Genomic DNA, 6,902 nt, shown 5'->3' with positions numbered 1-6,902 from the left:
GTGGATTACAAGGTCAAGAGATCGAGACCATCCTGGCCAACATGGTGAAACCCTGTCTCTACTAAAAATAATAAAATTAACCGAACATGGTGGCATGTGCCTGTAGTCCCAGCTACTTGGGAGGCTGAGGCAGGAGAATTGCTTGAACCTGGGAGGCAGAGGTTGCAGGAAGCTAAGATCGCGTCACTACACTCCAGCCTGGCCACGGACTAAGAATCTGTCTAAAAAATAAAAAAGTCTGTTCTGTTTCTTCCTCTTTTGTGATGGGGGCTCAGAACTAGGGGTCCGGGCCATGTGGTCTGCAATCCAGAGGAACCCCTTTCCTACCCTCCCACCCCAGAGCTAGGTCTTCTGTCTTTCGTTAATTTTTCTTGTTGCTGACACTTGTTTAATTTTGTTTTTGTACAGATGGGGTCTCCTGATGTTGCCCAGGCTGGTTTCGAACTCCTGGACTCAAGAGATCCTCCCGCCTTGGCCTCTTAAACTGCTGGGATTAGAAACATGAACCACCTCGCCTGGCTTGGCCCCTGTTTAAGGCTGCCTGAAGGGCTAAGGCCTGTGGAGCCTTGTTGCGTCACTGCTGGGGGACAGATTTACAGAGATCTGTGAGTCTATTCTGGTCTTGTTCTGTTTGGTCAGGAGCAGGAGCCAGTGTGTTTTCACTGATTGGGTGGAACCCGGAACCCCCAGGGTCTTTTAAGTTGTTTTCATCTGATTCTTGGTTCTTTTGGGAAGAGGCAAGCTGATTGAAGTTTCCTTCTACCTTGGGATGCAGCGGTGCATCGAGCTGAGTTTCAAAAGATGACGGCGGCTGCATTACTCCTAAAAGTCCACCCACCTTTACATGGAGAATCTTCCTGGTAACAGCTCCATAGCAGAGTCCTGTAGCAGTGCACATCCACCACTGTCCCTGATACATTCCTGCTCTGCTGGAGCTGCACATCTGGACGCTGACATCTGCAATTTTGAGGGGCTTCTAGTGCTCTCACTATCACCACATTCACAAGTCCAAATTGGTCTCCCCCGACATACTTAAGACAAACCCCTGGAAGCCAGGCCTCTGTCCCAGAATTCTGGATCTACCATGATTTTACAAACTAAGTATCAGGAGGTATTGACTCTGCTTCTCCTTTGGTGACATCTTCAACAAAGGACATAGAGGGCACACTGATGTTTGGGCTATCAGAGTCACAATAGGCACCAATTGCTACTTGTAGGTTCCAGCTGGTCGTGTCCAGGAAGAAGGTGCCCTCAGCAGAGTTGAGCTGGAAGCCAAGCAGCCTCTGGAACTCAGAGATGAGCACGTCCTTGTTGGTGGTGCCCAAGCAGCCAAACTTCTGCACCAGCCCTGGGTCCAGGCCCACTCAGCCGCTCACTCGCGCTCGTATTCTCTGCTTCCCCAGCACCACCACGCAGCCTCTGGCTTCTTATTGTGGCTTTTAGTACATATGTGGCTTAGTACACATTTCCATCACCACTGTCAATATTGAGTACTTTTCACTTGCTTATTGACCATTTAGAGATTCTCATTTTGCAATACAGTTGATGCTCTGAACCCACAGATCCAACCAACTGCAGATTGGAAATATTCAGAAAAAATAAAAAATAAAAATAAAAATGACAATACAACAATAAAAAATAATACAAATAAAAACAATACAGTATAACAACTATTTACATAGCATTTACATTGTACTAGGTTTTATAAGTAATCTAGAGATAATTTCATGTATGTGGGAGGATGTGTGTAGGTTATATGCAAATACTACATCATTTTATATAAGGGACTTGAGCGTCTGTGGATTTTGATACCCAACGGGTCCTGGAACCAACCCCTGGCAGATATCAAGGAATGATTGTACTTATTCAAGTCTTTTTTTTTTCTTTTGATATGAGGTTGTCTTTATGTTTTCTTATTAACATTTAAATTTCTTTATTTTTTGGCTGGGCACAGTGGCTCACACCTGTAATCCCAGCATTTTGGGAGGCCGAGGCGGGTGGATCATCTGAGGTCAGGAGTTCGAGATCAGCCTGACCAATATGGTGAAACCCTGTCTCTACTAAAAATATGAAAATTAGCCAGGCATGGTGGCAGTCGCCTGTAATCCCAGCTACTCTGGAGGCTGAGGCAGGAGGATTGCTTGAACCTGGGAGGCAGAGGTTGCAGTGAGCCAAGACTCCACCACTGCACTCCAGCCTGGGTGACAGAGTGAGACTCCATCTCAAATAAATAAATAAATAAATAAAGTTCTTTATTTTTATTTTTTATTATTGTTTTTTGAGATAGGGTCTCACTCTGCCAGCCAGTCTGGAGTGCGGTGGTGCAATCATGGCTCACAGCAGCCTTGACCTCTTGGGTTCAAGCAATCCTCCCACCTCAGCCTCCCAAGTACTACATGTACACCACTACACCTGGCTAATTTTTGTATTTTTTGTAAAGACGGGGTCTTGCCATGTGGCCTAGGCTTGAAGTTCTTTATGTTTTCTGAATATGCGTTCTGTTTTGATTATAGGTGTTGCAAATATCTTCTCCTATTCTGTGGTTTGCTTTCGTACTCATTTTAAAACAGCCTTATTAAGATATCATTCACATGCCATGCAATTCACTCATGTAAGTATACAACTCAGTGGCTTTCAGTATATTCACTGTTATGTAACCATTACCATGATCAATTTTAGAATGTTTTCATCACCTCCAAAACAAACCCCACACTCCTTAATCATCACCCACCCCCGATCCACCCATTACTTCCAGGCCTAGGCAAACACGAGTCTACTTTCTGGCTCTATAGATTTGCCTATTTTATTTCATTTTATTTTATTTCATAGACAAGGTCTCCCTCTGTCACCAGACTGGAGTGCAGTGGCATGATCATGGCTCACGGCAGTCTCCTGGGCTCAAGTGATCCTCTCACCCCAGCCTCCCAAGAAGCTGGGACTACAGGTGTGCACCACCATACTCAGTTAATTTTTTTTTTTTAAATTTTTACAGAGGTGGGGTCTCTCAATGTTGCTCAGGCTGGCCTCAAACTCCTGGCCTCAAGTGGTCCTCCTGCCTTGGCATCCCAAAGTGCTAGGATTATAAGCATGAGCCACGGCTCCAGCCTCTTTCCAGCTCCTCATTAGGACACACACTATTACTGTAAACCTTATGAGCCTTGGAAAGACAGTTTTTTTGGGAAGTGGGGAGGGAAGGTGTATCCATAGCAATCATGGGGATTGTTATGTCATGGGGAGTATGTGCTCTTCATTTCACTAAGTACTATCAGCCTTCTCTCCAGACGGCTGCACCACTTTGCACTTACACCAGCAGGACCTGAGGCTCTCCACCATATTTGCCAGAACTTGATAGCATATGACTTCTGATTTTAGTGAAGTGGTATCTGTTGTTTTGATTTGCATTGTTCTCATTACTGGTGAGATGAAACCTCCCTTCAAATCCTCACTAGCCAGATATGTTTCCCCTTCAGTGAGTTGTCTATGAAATCCTTTGCCCATTTAAAAATTGGGTTTTCTGGCCAGGAGCAGTGGCTCACACCTTGTAATCCTCGCACTTTGGGAGGCTGAGACAGGTGGATCATCTGAAGTCAGGAGTTCGAAACCAGCCTGGCCAACATGATGAAACCCTGTCTCAACTAAAAATACAAAAAATTAGCCGGGCGTGGTGGCGGGCACTTGTAATCCCAGCTACTAGGGAGGTTGAGGCAGGAGAATTGCTAAATCCAGGAGGCAGACGTTGCAGTGAGCTGAGACTGCACCACTGTACTTTAGCCTGGGCAACAGAGTGAGACTCTGTCTCAAAAAAAAAAAAAAAAAATTGGGTTTCCTTTTCTTCTCTTGCTGATTTGCAGGAGTTCTTGAATGTTCCAGCTATGACTCTCTTCTTGGCTTTGCACAAGTTTCTCCCAGGCTGTCACTAGTCTGCTTGCCCTGTCTATGGGGCACTCTATTGAACTAGAGTGTTTTCAATGCTTAAATCTATTGATTTTTTTAAAAATGCCCTTCTGCATTTTAAAAAAATCTTGTTTAACAGATCCTCCCGGCCGGGCGCGGTGGCTCAAGCCTGTAATCCCAGCACTTTGGGAGGCCGAGACGGGTGGATCACGAGGTCAGGAGATCGAGACCATCCTGGCTAACACGGTGAAACCCCGTCTCTACTAAAAAATACAAAAAACTAGCCGGGCGATGTGGCGGACGCCTGTAATCCCAGCTACTCGGGAGGCTGAGGCAGGAGAATGGCATGAACCCGGGAGGCAGAGCTTGCAGTGAGCTGAGATCCGGCCACTGCACTCCAGCCTGGGCGACATAGCAAGACTCCGTCTCAAAAAAAAAAAAAAAAAAAGAGATCCTCCCTACCCCCAAGGTTGTAATAGTGAGCAACTACGTTTTCTCCTAGTAATTTTGACCCCAGAACCTTTCTTCATATTCTCTGGATCCCAGGGTCTGTCATTAGCAAACTCCCCTGCATCTCCAGCCCTTGCTTTGGATACTCCCTTCACCTTCAACTTCTTGCTCTAAAAGAACCCCAAGTCTCCCTGTGGGTGCGACTCCTGTGGCAGTCCTCTCAAATGGCTGCGGCCTTTTCTGTCATGCCCTTGAACCCAGGGCTACTGACTGCACTCTACAGTACCTTGAGGTCAATTAGGAAAAGGTGTCTCTTCTGGTTGGCTGACTCCCAAGCACAACGGCGGTGAGGGGAACATGGACTGTATTTCTGGCCCTCTCTCTGGGGCCCCCTGTGAAGGGTACATCCCTGACTGTGTACCCACCTGTGCCTCTGGTCTGAGGACTGGGTTAGACACCCTACTTCCCTCCACACAGGGTTCCTTCCACTCCCCCACCACCCAACACACACACACACACACACACACACACACACACACACACACACACACCCTGCTCATCTGAAACACATAAGATCAAGGCCGGGCTCGGTGGCTCATGCCTGTAATCCCAGCACTTTGGGAGGCCGAGGTGGGCTGATTACCTGAGGTCAGGAGTTCGAGACCAGCCTGGCCAACATGGTGAAACCGTGTCTCTACTAAAAATGCAAAAATTAGCCGGGCGTGGTGGTGGGCGCCTGTAATTCCAGCTACTCGGGAGGCTGAGGCAGGAGAATCCTTTGAACCCAGGAGGCTTAGGTTGCAGTGAGCTGAGACTGTGCCACTGCACTCCAACCTGGGCAACAGAGTGAAATTCTGTCTCAAAAAAAAAAAAAAAAAAAAAGGATCAGGCTAACTACTCATTTCCTCTTCTTATTACCATCTACCATCCTCAAAGTACCCTTACTCATTGAAATATTTAGCACCTCCTGTTTCTATCTCTCTCTTTCTCCCTCCCACTTCTCCAGTGTTAATCTTGGTGATTTCACTTCCCATGTAGATAAAACATTCAACATGCTGGCTTCTTAGTTCTTTGCCTTTTTTACTTCCAAGGATTTCTCCCTCCGCTTCCACTTTAACCATTTTCTCCTGTGGTTTTTATCCCAGTCCTTGTCATCTTTTCCTTAAAAGACTTTTTTAGGCTCTGCACTCTCTGTAAAACTCATATTGTATTATAAATTTATATTAAAAATTATAGGCCTATACAATTTTCTGCTTAAACTTTCTGGGTAAGATTTTAAAGAATAATATTTCTTGAATTACTATTGATAATAATATTAATGTATTATATTTTAATATTTATTTAATTTTATTTTTTTACAATCACATGCTTTGGGGATATTGAAGAAAAACAATACTGAATTTAAAAATTTATCTGTTTATCCAAAGACTTGTGAATAATTGAGGTTCAACAGAATATTATCTGTGATAAAAAATAAATAATTTAATAGATAAATGTGTACTTTAAACTTTTAAAAAAATGCATCCATATCTAGGTATAAAACCTAAAAAGCAAAGGGAAAATTTTGTCCATATCTCAAAAGTGTATATTTTTATATATTCCAACCTGTTTTACTCATATAAAACTCCATCTACCAATAGGCATTTTCTCCTATGTTTCCCTAATAGTATATTAAGACTTTTATTTTTTCCTTTTAAAATAACTAGTATTGTGTTAAATGATGCTAACAATGAAAAGGATCTAGACCTAGACACTGTAAATCAGTTCCAAGATATTTGAGCCTAAAAGAAAAGGAAAAAGAATTTATGGCTACTGCACAATCCCTACATGAACTCTATTTTTGTCTAATTGTAAAATACACTGATTCTTTCTCGAACTCAAAATGTTATTAGTTACTAGTAAAATAAGTAATGTATTATAGGTTTGGATCTTTTTTTTTTTTTTTTTTTGAGACGGAGTCTCGCTCTGTCGCCCAGGCTGGAGTGCAGTGGCCGGATCTCAGCTCACTGCAAGCTCCGCCTCCCGGGTTTACGCCATTCTCCTGCCTCAGCCTCCCGAGTAGCTGGGACTACAGGCGCCCGCCACCTCGCCTGGCTAGTTTTTTGTATTTTTTAGTAGAGACGGGGTTTCACTGGGTTAGCCAGGATGGTCTCGATCTCCTGACCTTGTGATCCGCCCGTCTCGGCCTCCCAAAGTGCTGGGATTACAGGCTTGAGCCACCGTGCCCGGCCTAGGTTTGGATCTTATAATTTTGCCATGTGAAAGTGTAATTGTGTTTTAAAATTAAGGTTGTTAAAGCTCTAAATAAGATAATAATTTAATATACTTTGCTATAACAATCTCTCTTATACATATGTGGGTACATGTGTGTTTGTTTTATATCTATAGAAAGAACTAACTTTACATTTTTATTTCTAATTTTTGGAACCCTTTATTTTTAAATTTATGTCATAGGCCGGGCGCGGTGGCTCAAGCCTGTAATCCCAGCACTTTGGGAGGCCGAGACGGGCGGATCATGAGGTCAGGAGATCGAGACCATCCTGGCTAACACGGTGAAA

The 6,902-nt window shown here is 44.0% G+C and overlaps 1 pseudogene; it reads right to left on the bottom strand.

Moving 5' to 3' along the window:
- Positions 1–416: 416 nt before the first annotated feature.
- On the bottom strand, positions 417–3,333 carry LOC144329779 (protein ILRUN pseudogene; annotated as a pseudogene).
- Positions 3,334–6,902: the final 3,569 nt, after the last annotated feature.

Source organism: Macaca mulatta, chromosome 7 (genome assembly GCF_049350105.2).
Source record: "Macaca mulatta isolate MMU2019108-1 chromosome 7, T2T-MMU8v2.0, whole genome shotgun sequence".
Taxonomy (NCBI): Eukaryota; Metazoa; Chordata; class Mammalia; order Primates; family Cercopithecidae; genus Macaca; species Macaca mulatta.
Note: the sequence above shows the minus strand (reverse complement) of the source record. Positions and strands in the feature narration are given on the sequence as shown.